This window comes from Uloborus diversus, chromosome 5, assembly GCF_026930045.1.
Source record: "Uloborus diversus isolate 005 chromosome 5, Udiv.v.3.1, whole genome shotgun sequence".
Taxonomy (NCBI): Eukaryota; Metazoa; Arthropoda; class Arachnida; order Araneae; family Uloboridae; genus Uloborus; species Uloborus diversus.
The window spans coordinates 69,368,773-69,391,291 of record NC_072735.1 but is presented as its reverse complement, the minus strand read 5'-3'; the positions used below and the strand labels follow the sequence as shown (position 1 = coordinate 69,391,291).

General features: G+C 35.5%; 1 long non-coding RNA gene across 2 annotated transcripts in view; it reads left to right on the top strand.

Moving 5' to 3' along the window:
• Positions 1-22,519, top strand: part of LOC129221996 (uncharacterized) — a 555,093-nt gene that overhangs the window by 185,493 nt on the left and 347,081 nt on the right. For both annotated transcript variants that reach the window (XR_008580560.1, XR_008580559.1), the window contains exon 2: positions 5,132-5,224. This is a non-coding gene — a long non-coding RNA (uncharacterized LOC129221996). The remainder of the gene's footprint in view (positions 1-5,131; positions 5,225-22,519) is intronic.

Sequence of the window (22,519 nt, the reverse complement as noted above, 5' to 3'; positions counted from 1 at the left end):
TACTGTAATAACTTATAAATTTAAGGAAGAAAAATAAAGATCAATTTAAAATCAGTAACTGCTGACAGTCTTTTTTTTTTTTTTTTCAAAAAAAGTACATTACATTTTTTTTAAAGCTCAATCACTAAGCACTATGTTTTCACTTAAATGACGATTAATTTCTCATTTCAATACCACGAAAGTATTTCTACCAACGTCAAACTTTAAGACAATTGCTCCTGCAATTTACCTGCTTACGAAAGGAGAATGGAAGGTCTATTTTCCACTCAAGTCCTGCACCCTAATTACAAAATCGTTTCTCTAATTTTCTAGTTAAAATTCAGGCATGCATTAACGAACAAATGACTAAGCATCTAAATCTAGATAAGCAAATTTGGTAAAATTTGGCTAGTTTTGCAAGTAATCTGGGACATCCGTTGATAACAGAGTTTCAGGAAATACATTGTTCACTAAAATGAGAAGTGATTGGTTAAAATTTTCCTATTTGAATGTTCCATTACGAAATGTGTGTAGACGACGAAAATTCTACAGAGCATTTCCAAGTCTTACACTTAATTAGCAAACAAGATATGAGAACTTTGATAAACATCGATGCAAAAGTTGCTTAGCTAGATACAATTTTTGATAGTATAAAATTCGCTTACTTTGGGGGAATCAGTGGTTGTTACGTGATTAAATTGCTGGTGTTGTTGTTGTCTTGTACCAGCTATGCGGTTAACTTGGGATATGAATTGGATTAAATTGTTACTTAAGAATTTTTACGATCCATTGTTTATAGTTCCTCTTGATTGACGTCATCATGGCCCTGATGTGATCTTTCATCTAAGTGATAATGTATGTAGGCGCAAGACATTTTTTAGGCAAAGCATTTTGTTGAACGTATTCTACGTTAGAAAGAATATCATGTTTTTTTTTTCCTTTTTTACTTCCTTTTACAAAAAAGGAAGTATTGTATTCGCGAAAAAATTTTCACTGAAAAATCTACCTTAATTTCCATTTTACTCTCCCCCGAATGAATACTGAGTTTTTTTTACGACTCGACCACACGTGGATAAGTGCCTAAGAACGTATAGACACGCGAAATATCCATAACAACGATTCCTGGGTTAATTACAACGAATTTTCTCGTGACGTCTGTATGTACGTATGTATGTATGCCTATGCGTATGTATGTTGCATAACTCAAGAACGATAAGTCCTAGAAAGTTGAAATTTGGTACGTAGACTCGTAGTGGGGTCTAGTTGTGCACCTCCCCTTTTGGTTGCATTCAGGTGTTTTTAAAGGGGTCTTTTGCCCTTTTTTGGGGAGCAATTGTTAATTTCGATATAAACTCAAGTGGTGTTATAATTTGGCGGATACTTGGCGTTATACAATCAGTCTTTTGGTCGCCGAGTTTTGTCGCCAACTTGGCGAAAAGTTTGGTGACTTTTTTTCATCTGTTTCAATTTGGCCACTGTTGGTGATATTTAGAGAGTAAACTATTGAATCACATTAAAATTGCTAGTAATGGGGAAATTACACTAAGGTAGAGTAAAAGGAAGTCATGTGGTGCAACAATCAGCTTGGTTTTTTTTTTTTTTTTTTTTTTTTTGTGCTCAGAAAATAATCAGAAAATAAATTTTTCAAATTTGAAAAGTGCAATAATGTTTTATTTTTTTTAGTAGGGTCGAGGTACAAATGTAGTGGAATATTAATTTTCACCGTAGATAATTGAAAGTTGATAAATCCAGAGAAATTACATTACTACTTAAAGTGGGACATTTTGACGACGCACTCACTTTTGGAAAGCATATGCACTTAAATATTCAGTTTTTTTTTGTGAGTAAAAGTGCAAACGAAAATGCACTTTCTTAACAAAGTAAATTAAAATAATAATAATAATAATAAAATAAATAAATAAAAACGCCCTTTTGGTTGGTCGTGAAATTGAAAAAAATTTGTGCAAACGTCGAAAACTGTTTAAAACAAGGTAAGCAAAAATCACAGTGTACTTCAGAGTCCAAATGAAACATAAACATAAAACTAACAAGTAGGTGTTTTGTGATTAACAAAGTGAATCTCTTCATCAGTGCAGAACAGAAGCATCGTCATCAACCCAAAACTTGAATTAAAAAGAAAAAATAATAAAGAAATAAAATAAAACATACATAAAAAATAAAACATCTGACCTACATACACGCGCTTTCGAATATAACGGAAAAAGACATTGAATTTCCAAGCAGTCGTTTTGAGGAAGAGAATCTTCATCCCTTGTGCAATGCAGAGAGATTCGCAGCGACCACAAAAATGGACAAGTGAGTTAGAAAAAAAAAAAGGAGACGTACAGCAAACTCTCTTTCTCTCTCTATCGTACACTGTAACAAATTTCGGAAACGTTTCTGGATATATCGGAAACGTTTCCGAAATAGTAGGAATCCTTCATCCAATAGCGAACTCCTCATTATTCAGAAAGCTTTTTGTTATTTCAAGAAATCTAGAAGCGGAAGTGATGACACAACGCTTCGAAACGTATTTCATCCTTCCAACACGAGCGCCAATGAGTCGGGAAATATTTTTTTCTTATCTATGGTTGCTGCAGTCAGCAACTGTTTAGCATTGGAATGCTTGTTATTTCATGTCTAGAGAGTAGCAAAATGTGTCGAAACTAATTTTACGCCTTTGCATTTTGGACTGCCCTTGATTTTTTAGACGATGTACGCAGCTATTAAGTTAGTTAATAACCATTTGCTTCTTTAGAATTTCCAGTGCTACTATAAATACTTAATGAAACGAAACCCTTTGAATTACTTATTCAGTTGTAATGGAGGTACTTAGATTTTCTTCCGCTCATGTTCACTTGTATGTATTAATGAATATTTTAAAACATGTTGTTATATACATTTATATTTTTGTTGATTTGCATTTGATGAGGCTCCAATCGTAACTGTTTTTGGGTTTATCGAATTAATTTAAAGTTATCCTACATACCTATGTGCGCGGTGTACTATTTTTTGTAACCAACCGAAACTGATTAATTACGCAAAAGAAAAAAGATTTATATTTGAGAAGAAATCACAGAAAAGTTATTTCGAAATACTTGAATGTACATACATTTTGGTTCAAAAAGAAAAGAAAAAACAATTGTTTAATTCATTAAAAATATGGTAATGCAAATGTTTTCTAGTATTGTAATATGCTTCACAAAGAATGTGCCAGTATTATACTTTTTTTTATTATAATTTATTCATTCATTTAAAAAATATTTATACCATTAGAAAATGACACAGTTATCTATTAGTAAGCAACATAGTTATGCAATTAATTCATGTGCTTATTCATTTTGTTAAATGTGGTTGACAATAAAAAATTCCTTGACATTAGTTTACCTCACCAATTTCTCTGTTGGCACTTTTCGGTACACTTTGTACGTCAGAGAAATTGACTTGAGGTGAACGAATTCCGGAACGCGAAGGGTAGGTAAGTTCTGTCAAATTTTATTCGAAAATAAAAGGTATCAAGTTTGATACGAGATATGTTTTTAAGTTCTGCATCAAAAATACAATATGTTGATAATTTTGTCTTGAAAATATTGAGAGAAAAACTGAAGTTTAAGATTATTTAACAAACAACCCCACTTTTGAGAAAGCACCCCCCTCCCCTCCCCTGACGATTTTGTGATTAGAAATGAAACTACTGTATTATTTCAGAAATTTTCAAAAATTTATAAATTTGCATATGTTATTTTGTTAACCATGCTATTTGTCATTAGAAATTCAGAAAAAAAAAATCCACGAATGATTCTAAAATTGCTTGTTTCATTGCTCTTATACATGAAAGAATTGAAACTGATACGGTATGCAATACTATAGTAAAGAATTATATTTTAGAAAAAATCACGGAAAAAGGATTCCAAAATTCTCGGAAACGTTTTTGAAAATTGTTTGGAGAATTCCGAAATACTCGGAAACTTTTTCGAAACTTTCATGAACCACAGCTGCACAGAATACTCAGAAACATTTCTGGAAATTACGGAAAGAGGATTCCGAAATACTCAGAAACGTTTCTGAAAGTTACAGAAAGAGTATTCCAAAATACTCAGAAACATTGAAAGAGGATTCCGGAATACTCAGACACGTTTCTGGATATTACAGAAAGAGAATTCCGAAATACTCAGAAACGTTTTTGAAAATTTCATGAACCGCAGCTGCACGATATACTCAGAAACGTTTCCGGATTTTTTTTACAGTGTAGGATTTTCAGTTCACTTTCTCGTTTTCGTAGTTTTTGTGAACCTCGCAGTTGTAAATTGAGGCAATGAGAAGCAAAGGCATGTAAGTGCCAAGATTAAAATTTTGGAGATAAGTAGTACAAAAAAATAGGGTAGCCTCTCCTCTGCTTTGGGGCTTGAGATTTAACTATTAGCTCTGGTAGGTGCTGCTATCGCATGATTTAGAACAATTTTACAGTTAATGTCTATACCTAGGATCGGGACGTTCAACGCGTTTTACTCAAAAACTTAAAAATATCCACTTGCATACATTTATTTCTCACTCCTCATTTGTACTTCGAATAACGTTGTGTCACGTTACTTCCCAAACAAATAAAAAATTCTAAAATCAAATTACCTAAGATTTTGATTTTCAATTTTAGTTTACTGTTGAAACTGCGGGTTGCATATGGCACTATGGTAAAGTGGTTGTAGCACGAATGGCACTCCCTCACGGGTGCCATTTTGCCCCTATGACAACCTTAAAAGTGCCATTTGGTTCCGTATAGGACACTTGGAGATGCCATTTAGGTTCTATGCCGCACTCTTAAGAAGCTAAATGGCGACGTTATGGAGGTGCCACTGATGCTACAACGTTTCACGCTGAAAGTTGACTTATGAAACCTGCAGTTTTAACAGTATATGATCAAAATCATTTCGATAGTGATCTTCAGAAATTTCATAAAGACTAAATTATTAATAAATGAATTTAAAATAATAGTAATAATAGTGGTAATAATAATAATTAAACAGCCACACAAATACTTTCCTTTCCATCCTAAAACACATTTATACGTATTTTCCTACGCAAAACTAATTCATAGCTAAGCTCTTGTTCCAGCAACATATGCTTAAAATATTCATTCTTTTTATTAATGTTTCAGGTTCACTAACAATTCCCAAACGCTGGTAAGATACTTTCCAGGCACTGGAGGAAGTTAAAGATATCTTAAGAATCGATTTTGCTTGCAATTAAGGTATGCTTTTTCGTTAGAATCTTTTTTTGCTTCCTTTTTTGTCCGTTTTTTTCTTTGAGATGGTCAATCGTTAACTTTGTTCGATTAAATTAGTATGGGTAAACGATTAAGGTGCACTTGTGTGCCTTCTTCTGCTAAGTACTATGTTTTTTCCCCTTGATGATTTATAAGCTTTTCTTGTAATTCCAATTACGAGCAGTGCTCTGAAAATCTTGTGAAACTTAAGCTATGAGGTTGTAAGTGGGCTAAAATTTCGACGAATGTGGTTTTATAAGATTAACTCAATACAATTAAGTATAATAAATTACGAAAACTGTTTTAAGTGTTGCGTGGGTCAATTTTAATTGCTTTTTTGATAAATAAATTTCACCTTTTCTGAAATTAAATTTTTGGCATTAAGGTTTAAAAAGCAAGAAGCTGTAGAGTAAAATTTTGCATTTTTTCAACTCTGTCAATATGACAGCGTTTCAGTAGATGAGATATCAAGGTGAAGATTTCACTACGAAGAGCTCCATTGGAATGATTATGACCTTCAGGCAGTGTAGCATCTTTAAGACCAAGAGTTTTTATCATATTGTTTTTCTGGACGCGTGAAACTCTGCACAGATCAGCCTCCGTGAACTTCCATGCAGATTAAACCCTGGTCTTAAACCTGTAACGACCTATGCTCCATTCGAAAGAATTCTGGCTGTACTAGTGCTCAGGATAAAAAAAAAACACCGAAACGGTACTACAACTCTGATTTGTGTCAAAAAAAAAAAAAAAAAAGAATCTGATCTCCATGTAGTCGACCTGCAGGTGAGGGAAGTATTTTGTATGTGAGCCAGAAGACAAATTATCAACAGTGATTTGTTGTCGATTGACGAATGCCATCAGAAAATGTCAAAAAAGTAACTGTCAATCATAGTGAATCATATAGGTCCAATACTCGCGCAGGATGATAGTTCAGGGGCGGGGGCTATTCCAGATAAAAATCGGTAGCATTTCGCATCGGATTGACATCATAACGCCTCCTTTAAATCGTCCTCGGTCGTGGAATTTCTGTGCAAAAATGGTTTGAGGGGTTTAGTAATAAAATAAATTCAATGCAGAATCTCACCAATGTTTTTGCAGGAATAGGACCCCAAAATGCTTTTTGCTGCCTTGAAGAGCTTAGTGCTTTGGAGTAGAAGGTTTGCCCCTTATCCTGATATATGCTTTACCCTTGTTTCCTGCAAATCTCCACCCATTTTGTCATTTGGGTTCTTTCTTGAGGAGCAAAAGGACTTTTTGATTTTCGTATAGCTCTCATTTGTCTCATATATGACGCTAACAGGCATAGTCTTCATTTCTTTTTCCGTTTTTTTTTTAAATATTTCATTTAAAACTAGTGGCACCCGCACGGCTTTGCCCGTAGTAGAAAATTAGAAGGTCTTTTGGTTCGCCTGTATATTTATAAATAATGTATGATGAATTTCTCGCCAATTGGCTTGCCCATGCTACGGTTCCACGTTGTGATAACTTTGTAATTTACTCGTCCTTCTTATGATAATTTTGCTCTGGGAAATGTTCTTAAAATCGGAATAGAAAAAGAACAAAATCTAATTTTAGAAAATTTGCTTCGAGATGCACACCCCCACGCTTCAAACTAATTTTGTGCCAAATTCCATAAAAATCGGCCGGACGGTCTAGGCGCTATGCGCGTCCTGACAGACAGAGAGCCCGACAGACAAAGATCCGGACAGAGATATCCAGACAGAGAGACTTTCAGCTTTATTACTAGTAAATATTGACAATTTGTTGGGAATAACAAAAATTTATTTCAGAATTTTTTTTTTTTTTTTTTCGTTTCCGGTGTCGTCTTTTTCCCCCATCATACTCGAAAGATACTTAAGAAACAACAAGCACAAATATGAATGGACGCACAAATATTCTATCGGTAAGATTACTTGTATTATTACTATATCTTGTAGACGGAAAAATATATATGAATCGTATTTACAAAATATTAAGTAAAATACTTTAAAAATGTAAAAATAAAACGGCGAAAATCTCACAGGAATCAGTCGACTTACGAAAAAAAAAGTAGAAATCTATCCTCCCACGTTTATAAGAACATGAATAGGAGATAGATGTCGACATTTTCTTGAGTCGTGCTGCAAACCCCCCACCCATGTTATTTCACGCACAAGCGACCTTATAAGAATCAATCATGATGACATATGACTTTCGAAATAGGGGAGGGTACCCCGAGGGGTTGGTCCGATCCCTTTAATAAGTAGACAGCAAAAACTTTCTTTATCTCAGGGATGAGTCTCCAAGGCAACGGACTCTGAAGAGCTAATTAAGGGAAGCTCAAGATGAAGATGAATGGATGGGGAAAGGCAATGGAACTGTGATTCCGGCTTATCTTTCTTCATCTTCGAATTTTTCTTTTCTTTAAAGATAAATAAAAAATGCTGTTTTAAGAATTGATGGGAACGAATTCTTAGATTTTTGTCATATTTTTTTTGCATACTCGAAATTGAAGCGATATATTTATTTTCTATTGTTGTTATTATTATTATTATTACTATTATTATTCTTTGTTTATTTTTATTTATTTATTTATTTTGTTGTTACTATTATTCTTTTTTAAAATTATTAATCAAACCAAATATTAGTGCAAAATAACTAAATTCGTGATATGTTCTGCTGTTAAGTGTGTCGAGTGTGGCGAGAAAAGTAGTGCAAAAGTGGGGAGAGACGCCATATGAAGAGACGCCATACCTTCACGAAATCAGAGTTTAAGGAAGATATGGCTATATGTCTCACCATTTTTATTTACTCATAGGCGATTCCTTCTGAACGTGTCAGTTCTTGTGTAACTGCATTTGAGTGTGATGTATGTATGACGAAAAGATTATTTTTGTACAAGCATTTTTCAACGAAAACTTTGAGTCTCAGGGATTTTAATAAGTGTTTAATGTAAAAGAAAGACACCATAAGGTAAGAACTGGGGTTTAAATGTTTGATTTAGCTTGCTGTTAACTTATTTCAACTATATTTTGCAATATATGTTAATACCTTATACCTATATAATAGTATCTCTCCCACATAATGAGGAGATATGCCAAACTTTTTAAACGTGTAAATGAAGGTGTGTTTTTTTCCTTTTTTTTTAAAAAAGAAAGCTGAGTAAATGCGCGAGAAAGCCTACGGTAATGAAGGGGGGCAGTGAAGTGAAGAGAACTTAATTCTGCCGAGTGAAGAAGTAAAAAAAAAGAGAGAGAGAGAAAAATATCAAAAAATGAAGTTAAAAAACCTTGTGGAATGCCCTGGGAAATCCTACATCAGGTTTTAAAGCTTGTAGAATAGTCCCACTCAATCCTAATACTATTCCTGATCATCTCTTTGCTATATCTGATTTAATCGATGAAGCTACTCCTGACATTCCTCTTGAAAATGCTGCCACTCCAGCTCTGTCACAAAAACCATCAACTTCCAGACAAACACACACTAAAAAAGAAACTCCTACAAAGATTCTTCAGAAGTCTTATCCAATCCCAAATAGCTCGACAGTGAAGCGAAAATAAGTTGCTTGTGTGAGCGGAATGTTAAGAAAATTATTATTAATAAAAAAAAAAAAAACTGACTGGATTGAATGTTCCTTACGCCAAAAATGGCTGTATGAGTTACGTACAACGAACGCTCCGCATCGTAATAATTGTAGTAGAGAAATAATCCCCAAAAATTTCAAAAACAAGGAATAATAACATATATGGGAGAGATGTCCTGCATTCAACTTAAAATGTTTATTTATTTTCTTTTTATTCAAATCTAAACCTAGTTAATGGTAATATTAATACTTAATAATAGTGTAACTTTTAAATAAAGCATACAGGTTTGATTTATATCGCATTTTGAATTTTTTACCCCATTTATTCAAAATGTTAGCGTCTCTCCCACTTTTACCCTGTGACAAAATTTATTGCTTACAAAACATAGTTTGCTATTACTTTTCCTTTGCTGTCACGAAAAGATAATGTTCCTTAAATTTGATTCAGAAGGTCAAACTCTGACTTTACAATGTTAGATTTTTTTTAATGTAATTTTTTCGTTGCTTTTTTAAAGATGTACGTTTCGGAAAGCATTTTCCGCCTCTATCCCCAAGTTGAATACTTTAACTAAATTTTGGAGAAACTCAATAATTTGCATCAAGCTAATATGACCTACTTATTTGTCATTACGATCGACTTTTTAAATAATAATAATGTGCCTCGATCAGTGACGCACAAAAGAATTTTCAAAAGTCGGGGGGAGGGGGGGTCCACCATTCTCATATCACGCTCCAACAAGCATCTAAACATATTCTTTTGGTTTTATTGCTTGTCGGGAACGAAAATCTTTTTTAAAAATTTATTGAAAAACGACTTAGAATTAGTTAAAAAACTTAATTTTTTTTGACAAATACTTAGTTAAAATATCAGAAAGAGTAAGAATGAATGTTTTTGCTTTTCTCATAATTAAAAATAAAAGCAATGAAGCAAAATCATCACAAAAGAATAATTTATGTTCACATATACTGCGATTTTGCAGGAGAAGAAAGAGAGAAACTTTATTTTTCATTTATTAAATCTGAAATTGGAATTACCTTTGTTTTAAATTATTTTACGTACTACATCAATAGGATTATAGTCAATGAAAAAAAAAAATCATGGGCGATGTGTGGGGTCCGGACCCTTGGACCCTCCCCCAAAAAATTTTACTATTAGTTTTTAGAGCATGACTATATATCCGTACGAAGCACAGAAGTGTGATCTACTTTAAAACTTAATTGAGTTATTTTCACTAGGTGATTCTTTGTACCGTATTTTACCTAAATACAAAGTTCTACGTTCATTTAAGAATAGGAAATGATTTTAAACAAAATTCTAGAAAAGCGACATCTGCATCAAATGAAAGGCGGCGTAAAGCTAAATAGCAGTTTCTCAGTTTTAGGTCGGTTGTCGATACCACTTATGCGCTTGACACGGCAGTATAGTAAGTAATGCTGTGATTAGGATCTATATATGTAGCCTCCACATTGCTGCCAGGTTAGGTTTGTCTAACTGTATGTGTCATTCTCCATAGTGTGTAACTTTAGAACGAAAATATTTTTCAATTTCAAAATATTTTGTTCTCTTTTTTTTTTTAAATTCTTACATGAAAGTGCTATCTACTAAAAGAAACCATAAACAATGGCCCAACTAAATTCCAAATATTTTACTCATAAATAAAAAAAAAATAAAAAAATACCTTGTTGATGGAAATAAAAAAGAAATAAAATAAAAAACTTATGGTGTTTGAAAATAGAGGCCAATTTTATATCAAAGAAATAATTTTCTTAATTGTGCAAACAATGAGATCTTTCAACGGTTAGTGTGAATCTAATATTATTTTTTCTCAATTAAAGTACGGATTAAATTTTAGTTTTGCTTTTATGTTTAAATTTGTGTTGAAAAATAGTATAGTATATATTTCTAGTTCAGTGAATTTGAGGATAGACTGGTAATTTATAATTTCGGCAGACAGTCTAAAATTGATGTATTTCCCGTCTATCATTTATTCTCATCTCAGAAACAATAACATTGATAGGGTCTAGTGGTGCGACATCGATGGCAAAACATCGATGTTTCAAAACATCGATGTTAGAAATTAAAACATCGATGGTATTGATATATCGACCAAAAAACATCGATGTTTTAAAACATTGATCTTTTTATTAATATATAACATACATTTTTGAGTATACTACACTAATTTAAGCAATACAAAAGAATACGTACCCGACGAATATATTGAAAATACTGAATCTCAAACAATGAATATAATTTAATAAGAATAAATTCGCAACATCTTGGTATTATAGTAGGACGAAAACTGATAATATAAGACAAGAGCTGATTAATACAAAGTAGTTAAAGTAATAGGGAAATATTTTCAAACTAAATGAAACTAAAAGTAAATTTACATCAAAAAAGAATCTAAGAAAAAATGTATCATAGCACTTAAGGTCAGTTGAATGGTGCGAAAAAGTTGTGTTAATTATTTTAAAAATATAAAATTAATTCTAACCAGGCGCGGCTCTTGATGGGGTTGGCGACCTATGCCACCGCCTAGGGCGGCAGAGTTTAGGGGCGGCCAATTTCATAATGACAAAATGTAAAGAGGCAAGAAAATAAGGGGGGAAATGAAAAACTCAAATTAGGTCCTTTTTTTTCTGTAGCTCAAAATCAGCAGTACGTGAGAGTATGCTCGATGATTTAAGATAAAAAATACATATAGACCAGGGGCGGCTCCTGTCAACATCGCCTGGGGCGGCAAATCGATTAGAGCCGGCCGTGATGCTAACAATTATTTTTAAGAGCAAGAAATACTGTTCACCTCCGACAAGTTGAGCAATGGCTTTGAACAAGTCCATTTCTTTCAAGGGAGAGCAATCGGTATGAAGTGGCATTGTTAGGCGTGGTGGGGCAACCATTGCAAACCTTTTATTGACGAGAAAATCCTGTACCGCTTGCTAATAGTTAGGTAGAGTAATATTGTTCGCCAAATGGGCAATACACTGCCAACTAAATTCACAAATTTATAAGCCGTTTTTTTCTCACCCCTATTTCAAGTAATGGAATCGATGAATCGGTCAGGCAGCGGAGCTCAACTTGCCAGAGGTGGACAGTATGTGCTGTACTGTTAATTAATAATTAAACACAAATTGTCTGTAATAGAGGGACGACTTGTTGGGGGAAGCCGATAAGTAACCCCGAATATTTGTGCTGACGGTTTGGAGAAGAAGAAGTTTGTTTACTTTGTCCCCCCGAAGCGCATTTCTCTTTTCGCAGACTATCCCACTAGTCAGAGAAACATCTCTTTCCGATGGAACAGAAGTTGCCATCACTATCAAATACTTTGAAAGCAACTTTTACCAGCTTTGAATTTTTAAAGCTATAATTTTCACCGTAGTAACATATAGGATTTTCCTTTAGTTTAGGAACTGGAGACTTGAAATAGACCACAAGTTTTGTCATCAGACTTCCAGTGTCAGGTTCTTCCAATAGCTTTGACATCAACCTCACTCTCTAGTTCATCTTCTACTATCTCGTAGTGATCTTCCCAAAAACCACCACACAGAAAAATTAATCTTATAAAGTGGGTGCAAAAAATGATTTTATTTGGCAACTCCATAAGTAAACTTAATTACCTAGCGAGAAAATTGGAGCAAATTTTATGATAATTTTCAATTAAAATGCAAAAACATCAACATCGAAAAAACATCGAAACCAAAACATCGATGGTCCAAAAACATCGAAAGTAAAACATCGATGTTTTAACAAAAACATCGATGTTTCCAAAACATCGACATCGATGTCGCACCCCTAATAGGGTCTGTCACGGAGGAGAGGAATTTTCCATTAATATAGGCCTGATGGATACATTTTTCAAGGAAAGAAATTTTTTCTTTGTTGCTACAATCCGCACATGTTAAGCATATGGAAACATTTAATTTCGTTTTTTTACATTAATTTATATCCCTGAAATTCCAAGTTTACAGATGTGAGAGTTGCCAATAACTACACTTGGTTGTTCACACTTGGTTTTAGGGGTTTTAATTAGGATAAAACAAAATCTATCTACTTGCTAGATCTCATAAACGATTTTGAACAAAATCGTACATCTTCTTATGGCTGAAAATCAACAAGGGGGCTTCCTTGTATCATGGAAAATAAAATTTGATGCGATTACTGTTAAAGAGAAATGCTGTTTTGTGTTTGAGTAACGGAAGCGAGAATTTATTGTGTGGCGTAATTCTTTATCCCACTAAAACAAACTAAAACACAACATTATGAAATTAAATATATCTAAACTATTAGTATTTGAGACACTTGTGAAAAAATAAATAAATATATATATACTTTTAATTAAACAAGCTTTTAAGCAACATACACAGTCACACCAGGTGTATGACATGCACGGAGATGAGAATTCACTTGCTGTGAATCAAAAATATATTGACATAAAATTCTTCTTAAAAAATTGTTGGCAGTTTTTAATAGATATGTTCTGAAGAAATTAAAAGACATTGTGAAAAGAAAATGGATTGTTCCTTAACGTTTTTACTGAAAGAGGCGTGTGACAGAAAAGTTACACTTTTTGAAGATATATGTCACGTAAATAAAACTAACATAAAAACAATAACACATGTGCAAGCAATGAGATCAACCTATGATAAAATTAGAGGCTTTTCCATCTGAAGTTCATATTTTTAACAATACGTCGAAAAAAATAATTTTTAAAGAATTCTCAGTATCCACCAGCGTTCAGGGTCAAGCTAGAACGAACGATGTTTCTTGTTAGTTATTTTTAGTCCAGAAAACAGTACGATAGTCTAGTCGTCCAATAATATAAGCATTAGTTAGTTCTTAGCATTAGTAAACGGGTATTTTTGCAAATCACTGGGGAAACGAAAATTCAAGAGAAATTTGTTCAAAGTTTCCCTGTAAATTCTCTATTAAATAAGTCTTTTACAAAACGTTACGGACATTGAAAAGAAGGAAATAATGTCTTGCTCGATAAAATATGCTCTAACAATGTGAAATTTGTGCCCACACTCTTTATTATTATCAATGTCACTTGTTTTGTAATTGAGGTTATAGTTCCAACTAATGGCGTAGCTAAAAAGAAATTTCCGAGGGGGATATGGTTAAAATTCGAAGCAGATAATTTTGATACTTTTCTATGCTCGAAAATGGAAGAAAATTCTGAGTTTCGGAAGGGGATCTGTTTCCAAATCCCTTCACTGGCTAAGGAGGGACGCGGAGAAGTGAAAGGGTCGGAGAAATGACCTCCCTTTTCCAACCCATTGTTTCAATCCTTATTGCCAATCCTAGTTTGATGATCAGTGTATATGTCAGGACATTTACCCCCCCCCCCCCTCAATGTTTTGTGACTGTGTTAATGGTTCCAGCATACAGTATATCAAATCAAGACATCTGTTTAACCGTATATATACATAACTTGAACTTATTTAAAGCATTTACGTACTTCTGTTTAACAGTATATTAGCGTACCATCGGTAAGAATTTAGAGGGAAAAAAAACGAATTTAGAAAAAAAAAGGGGGAAAAATATATTTTTTTTCTAACAACCTTGTACACTATTGTAGTCTTTAACTTCCATACAGAATCAGAAAAACAAAAACGTACAAGTTGTCATTAGTGCAATTTGTACTTGTACTTCCAGTAAATTTGCGGGACAGATTGGATTATTTTCCCTTCGATCGTTTCTTTGATCTCTCACAAGCATTGGAAAACCATATCATTATTAATATTAAGTATGAAACTTTCAGTATAAAAGCTGCAAAATTTCTTAAAAATTTAGAGATAGTTATGATGCAGAGAGATACGAGCAAAGGCGACCCTGTGGGAGGTCGCGGGAAATCATTATGACCTTCCAAAAATTTCCTTATTCGGCTAAATTTTCTGACGATTCGGCAAAATTAGGAGTTCTATTTAGCAAAATTATCATCTTCAGCGAAGGTTGGAGTTCCATCTGCAGTTGAAAATTTCCGTCCACCCAAAAATTTAAATTCGGAGCACCCTTGGATACAAGCCCTTTTATACAAGAAATTAATGGCACAGCAAAGACGACATAGTACTCAATCTTCTTTCTCATCAGCGAAAGAGGAAAGCAACAGCACCCACGCCATCATAACCACATGGAACCAGCTCCATTCCAAAGCTTGATGACCAACCTTGCTGAATCTCGTCTGATCGGCTTTTGTGATTGCTATGCCATTCCATTTAGTCGTGCTCATTTGTAAGCAGAGTGGCACTCAGGTTAAGAAAAATGATAAGATGTTGAAGGCAATTGATTCGTTGGATGACTACTTTCTTTTTGAAGTTAAGAGTTGACCTTTGATTCTGAAGCAGGCTTGATGGATGCTAAAGAGGCACTTAAGGGAATCATTTTACAGATTCAGATATGTGTTTTAGGTAACTGCTATCCGGGTTAATAGTCTTGTATTCCGTGAAGGGCAATTAATTTATGTTTCTTGTGCGTGTGAGAGTTTCGATGTCTTTATAGAACTGGTTGGTTCCGGCAGTTAGATCTTTTCTATGAATGAAGAACATTACAAAAAAAAAAAAAAAATATGAATGCGTTTATAGAAAAATTCTTAAGCAAAATATTTTCAAAAAAGAAAATAATAGTCCATAATAAGACCTAGCCGAAGAATATTATGCACTAACAGACACGTGAAGGGATTGGTAAGAAAAGTTGATGTCGAATGCCACGATGATTTTGTAGACATTTTCTCATTTTTTAATTACGCCCACCAACGTCCTCTGAGACATAAAGTGCCTTGTTGTTTAGTACAACAGCAGGGTAGGCACCAGAACGTGAAGCAACTTGAAAATTTGAAAATTATCACAACACTGAACTTTAGGAAAGGAAGGGCAACAAAAGAGATGTTCGACTGTCATGTGCTCAGTATTGCAGAGTGGATAGACGGAGATTCGGCAAGTACCGTAGATAATCTTGATTAGCGATGACTCTTAGTTATAAGTGTGTTTAATGCTGAAAAACAAGTTTTCACACGGATTTATTTTTTCTTATTCTTTATGAGTCCGCTGATGAATGCGCGAATGTTGAAGTCAATTGAACCATAAATGAGCGAAATATTAGGTCATGGGCATTATAGTTCATTGTGGCCTTATTTAGTACGATTACCTTACACTTTTAAAGCAAATGGCTTTCAGAGAAAAATACTCAAGCTATTTAACCAACGAAAGAAGTTAACAGGAGGCTATGGAAATACAATAATCGTAAGACACGCAATCAGTTATATTTTAAAAAATAAAGGAATTAATTTGCCCTCAAACTGATATTTTGCATTTAAAATCTCAAATAATCTCTTAAATTACATAAGTAGTGAGTAGCAAATCCTAAAACAGACAAAACTAAGCATCCTTCTATTTCTTGTCTGCCCAAAGGATTCATTGTCACCTTTTCTTGAAAGGTTTTGACATCTACCGCGAGCACTAGCACTGCTTGACTGATAATCGTGGTTTTGACGGTATGGCCGAGCTAGTTTCTAAGCATTATTTATCTAGCTCCTTCTCTCTCTCTCTCTCTCAAGACACTTCGTAACGAAATATGCATGCTTCACCTGCCTTCGTTGATCACCGTCTGTTCACTATCCACTTTTTTGCGACTTGAAAAGAGTCGAATTGCAAACCTTGAAAAATCTGTTTCTTCCCCAATTTATCATCTCGGGAATTTCAACGGCCACAGTTCTCATTCGTGGAATCAACATTCCAATGGCAGAAGATGGATCATAAACATCTATATTATCGACAATGATACATGCAATCTCAAAAAAAAAAAAAAAAGGTGACAAAACTCATTTCCACTTTTTGATGCAAATTTTACCATGCCATCGATCTACCTCACCTCTTCTGTCACGTTAGAGTTTCCAGGTTATAAGTTTTTACACTCCTGTTTGTGAAAATTGCAACACCACGAAGGACTTACGCGAGTGAGCTGAAAATTGCAGGAAATGTAAAGTAGGGCATGATATGCAAATAATTAGAATTGCAGATCGGTAGCGCATGCGTATACTGAGCAACGCTCTCTGAACGGCTGATCGAACCGAATATAAATAGACAGCTGTAGCGAGGCGTGTATGATTATGGGTGGTTATATGCTAGAGTAAATGTTAACTGAATCTTTACTATGCCTCTTCGACGAAAGAAAGTTGAATTTGAACAAATTTCGGGGTTTGAGCGGGGTAGAGTCGTCGGACTTCATGAAGCTGGATTGTTTTATCGTGCAGTAGCCACTCGTGTGCAGCGTAACAACAGCACAATCATGCGTGTTTGGAAGCAGTGGACGGAAGAGGGTCGGACAGCTCGGAAATCCGGGTGTGGACCCCGAAATCTGACGTCAGCTCACGATGATATACTCTTGGTGCATATGGCGCTGACGTACCGCACAGCTTTTTCTAGACAATTGGCAGCACAGTGGTCAACAGCTACAGGTGTTTCATTGTGTGTTTCATTAATTCGGAGCCGTCTGCTGCAGCGTGGGCTGCGCGCAAGGGTTACGTTATACAGGATTCCTCTCACGCAAAAACCATTGCCGCCTACGGCTACAATGGGCCAATGTGCATAGGAACTGGCGTGCTGATTGGCAGCGGGTCGTCTTTTCTGACGAATAGCGCTTCAGTTTGTGGCACCATGATGGCCGAATTCGTGTCAGGCGCTATGCCGGTGAACGGCACATTCCGGAGTGCATTATCGAACCTACAGTGGACGAATACCCGGAGTTATGGTCTGGGGTGCCATAGCATATCATGGACGATCACAATTGTTACGAATTGTGGACAATTTGAACAGTACCCGATACATAAACGAAGTTTAACAGCACCAAACTATTCCTTTCCTGCATGGATTGCCAGGGGCTGTTTTCCAGCAGGATAATGTCCGTCCACATGTCGCCAGGACTGTCAAATCCTACCTTGATTTGGAGCAGGTACAGCTTCTTCCTTGGCCTGCATATTCCCCGGATATGTCACCGATTGAGCATGTGTGGGATTTCGTTGGGCGGTGTCTCGCTCGTGATCCTCGTCCTGTTGCTTCGACAGACGAACTTGGGTTGCGCATACAAATAATATGGAATACTCTTCCGCAGGCAGCTGTTCAAACTTTGTTTCACTCCATGCCGAGTCGTATAGCAGCTCTTATTGCGGCGCGTGGTATCCATACAAAATAATAATTTCTATTTTTTTTATTGCTTGTTTGGTTTGAAAATGTAATCATTTATTTGTACCATTACCACTCAACTGTGTATTAAATTTCATTCAACTATGATGCTTCCTTCATGGTGTTGCAATTTTCCTAAACAGGAGTGTAGTTAACTAATGGTCACTTTCCACTGAACTTGATCATGTTTGAAAGCTTCAGTTACAAGCAACAACAACTGGCATTCTAACCAGAATTTTCTACTCGGTAAGCAGATTAACTAACGGTCAGAGCAATTTTATGAACCATTATGGATAGAATCAAATTCCCAAAACATTGGTGAAACTCAGAAAGACTGCAAAAAAAAAAAAAAAAAAAAAAAAAGCCGTTAAGTCCAAAAGAAAGCATGTAACATATTCTATTGTTATTCCTTTGCATAAAAGCTCTTTACACTGAAACAAATGAAACTGATGTATACGATGGAAAAGTCAGCGGTCTTCGTCGTCGTCGTATATCAGAACAATTACGATGCCCATCAAACCATTGCATGGGATAATTAGGAAAATCACTGGCTCAAATAAATTTATCTTATTCCCTCTTCCGCCTCATAAAATGAACTGTTGGAGTGGGTTTTACCGACTGGCGTGTATTCTGGAGTAGAACATATCCTATCTTCATATGAAAGAAGATTCGGGAGAGACAGGTACGCCTTCAACAACCAGCTACTTTAAGAAACGTAAGTTAGAGAAACCTTTTTAAATAGAAAACATATCGTTGGCTTTCCTTTCGATAAGGAAAAGGTCCTTGGCCGTATTTGTAGTTGGGGGAAATCTAACCTGGCAGCGTCGCAATGCTGGGATTAGGATCTGCGTAGCCTTCACAATGTTGCCAGATTGGATTGTCCCAACTACAGAGACACTGGATCATCAATATCCAACACCTACCCCTGTTACTACACCCAATTACGGAGAGGCTCAACAAAAGGAGGTCCTTGTTGAACCCTTGGCCTCGCATTTATTTTTCAATCTTAGTGTGTAGATTGAAAGGGAACACACAGGTTCAACGTGTACCCGTTCAACCTGCAAGACCTACATTTTCGCAACCGTTAGTCCCAGATGCTTACTCCCAATTGCTGCTGAAGGTTTCAACGCCCTGTTGTAGCGTGAATGTACAAGGACATACAGGCGAGGATTGGGGCATAATAGTCTTGTACGATGTCCCATACAGCAGTAACTATAAACACCCCACTAATTCGATCAAAATCATAGGCTGTCCGACTTAGCGTCCCAAGAGATCCCAGATACGCTCAATATGTGACAAATCATGGGACCGAGCAGGTCAGAGACGGTGATAATATGGAAGAACACACCCTTATGACACCCTTACTGGGTGGAATAAGCATTATCCTGTTAAAAATGACTGTGTGGAGCCTTACTATGAGTGCTAACACTTGTTACTGAAGCAATGCACAGCCATTCCTTTAAGCTGTATCGGAGGGGGGGGGGGTGTGGGGGGAGGAGGTGCAAGGTTGGACCTTCTATCATATGCCAGCTCCCCTATTATATATATAGTATATCCCCCATAGTATCTCCCCTATTGCGGGTGTGATGTGTCGCCAAAAACAAAGGCCAGATTAGGGCTTTCACACTGTCTCTTTCATTTGGAGAAATGCCGTGTTCAATGGAATTGGATTGCAACCAAATTAATCCAGATCGTCTTTAGAGACGAATCCAGATTACATTTAGGCAATGCTGTATTCTTGTGGAGAGCCCTATCGAGAACAAAACGTGGTCCATCTTAAACGTAATCCACGAAACCATGACTTTTTAGTTTTCACTCCAGGATCCCCCGTACCTACCACTATTTTGTGGTTTAACCATTTGGATGGGACATTGACGACAGCTCTGATTTTTTGATCCAGACCAGAAGCTGAGCGATCCCTACACGACATCATGGCAACCCAACGGTACGTTTGTGTCATTTTTCAGTCACATGCATTCACACTCATGGCAGCGCTCCTAGAAACGACTTTTTAGCAGGACAGTGCTCGGTCACACACAGCAAGGATATCAGATGCCACTTTCTCTGGCCAGTGTGATCCCGTCATTTGATGCAAATCAAGCATGTCTGAGATCGCTCGGAACCATAAGTTAGATACCGCCTTAGTGTTTGATTGAATTAATTGACGCGTTTACAGGATTGTGGCACGAGATGGCGAAGGGTATCGTACAAGACTGTTATGAGCCAATACTCGCCTGTATCGTCGCTTACGCTGCATGGAGCTCAACAGGTTACTGAAACCTTCATTCATTTGGAATTTTTCAAGTATTTGTTGATAATTTTACTTTCTGTTTGTAATCACTTTTTTTTCAATGTTTCCCCCACGTATGTAACATTTCCTTTCATTCCGACATCCGGGGCAGACGCCAAGGAATGTGTGTGTGTGGGGGGGGGGGGTCTCCCCTCCCATTTTTTCAGAAGTGGTTCCGCCAATTTCATTTTAGCGATGCAAAAAACGAAGAAAAAGGAAAACTCTTCGTTGCTTAAAAAAATATAATATTAATTATAACTTAATAATTGAAATAATAGAGACAAAAAGCATTTTTTCTGTAAAATTTGAATAGAAAATGTAATCTTAAAATACAATTTAGGAACATCCATGAAATTCTTTTATTAAGATTATCTAAGTTAGGGCCGCGTAAATGTAAGCTTTAAACATTTTTAACGCAAAAAAATAAATAAATAAATAAATAAATAAATAAATAAATAAAAAAATAAATAAAAAATAAAACAGTGCACTATTCACTAGGCCGCAGAGTGGGTATATCTGGCTAGTCGGAAACTATGGGCTCGGCTCAAATTAAAGTACATTGTGCATACAGTAAAATTAGCATAATGGGAGGAAGGACCGGCGACAAAACTAACATGGTGCACGCTTTGTCTCTCAGCGGCCCTGGTTATACAAAACCATGGTTCAAAAAAAAAAAAAAAAGATAAATAAAAAGGATAGCTTTATTGGGGTCGCCAAAACATTCCCATGTGTCATTTTTTTGATGAAAAATATGTCCTACAAAAGTATCGCAGAAAATTACCACATCCGTTCAAGATGTAAAAAAAAATTTTCTCGGGCCGCAGACGCTGGTATTTCAAGGAAACAAAAATATTAGGCTGGAAACTGAAAATTTTACTATGGAAAATCCAAGCAAAAAATCGTTTTCGGCAAAAGGAGGATTAAAAGAAAGTCTTGCCACAATATTTTTATCAATAATTTAAAATGAAGATAGGGATATATTCAAACTGAGGGAAGAGCTGGGAACTACAAACTCTTCTTTGTTAGCGTCCCCTAAGCCCGCCTGGGAAGTGAGTTTTAAAAACTTAGGTTTTGAAAGAATTCCGGGAAAACATTCTCAAACCCCACCGCGGCCTTACGTCATTAAAGATGGCCTACACTAGGGTGGGCCGAAATAAGACGAAAAAAATTTTTTTTTCGAAATCAATTTTTGGATAGCGTGAAAAAGTTGCGTAGTGAGCTAGTTAGCACTCATAAAAAATTTCTTGGATATTAAAAAATATCTAGCCGGCGCTATATGACACAGAAAACCGAAAAAATAAGAGAAAAATGAATTTTTGTCAAAATTAAAAAAAAAAAAACTAAATTTCAAATATTTTGCTGGAATGCACAGAAAATGTTATATAATGAGCCTGTTCGAGCCCATAAAATGTTTCATTGATTTTAACGAGCATTCAATCGCTCCTTTCCGACATCAAAAATTGAAGAAAAAGGAAAAAATATTGAATTTCTTTAAGAACCAATGTGAAAATTATTTTAAAAAATTAAATCATAGACTAATTAATTAAATAGCACTATTAATCATAGTAATCAAACCACATTGGAGCATAGTCTAGCATTACATAACTTTACAAGCAGTGTAAGATTTTCTGATGGAGTTGGAGTGCCTATATACAAGCGTAACATCGGTTTGCAGTTGTCAGCCATCGTGCATGACTGAGTTTGCCTAGGCTACTGTCAGTCACGCTAGAAGGACAACTACCATCTTTTTTGGCAAGACAGATTCTATACAAATATTGTTGTTCAGTACTTAAATTTTTTATATCTTCCATGTCCAAAGCCTAATGATTCAAATTTGACCACCGGATTTTTTTCACAATCTCTAAGAAGTTGTCCGATAGCTCTAGAATATGAATGTGGCCCCTTTGTGCAACCGTCCAGTTCCAGAATAAGATGCCTCAGTGGCAACTCATTAGTATGCAGCAGACATATGTTCCACTGTAAAGGTCTTTTGAGATATGTCTCAAGTAAACGAATTAACTCCACCTTTCCATCCCGTACTTACATTTGTTCCGTCGCATCCAATAACCGATAAGTTAAGCAAGATCATATTATACTTTTTTGCAAAGCCTATAATACCTTGCAAAATTTCTTTTGCACTTTCACCAACTGTTAGTGATAAATGACCGATGTACTTGCTACCTGGTTCTTCTATCAGTGCTACATTAGCTTCAGATGCTAATTTTTGATGGCCAGATGTCTTTTGAAG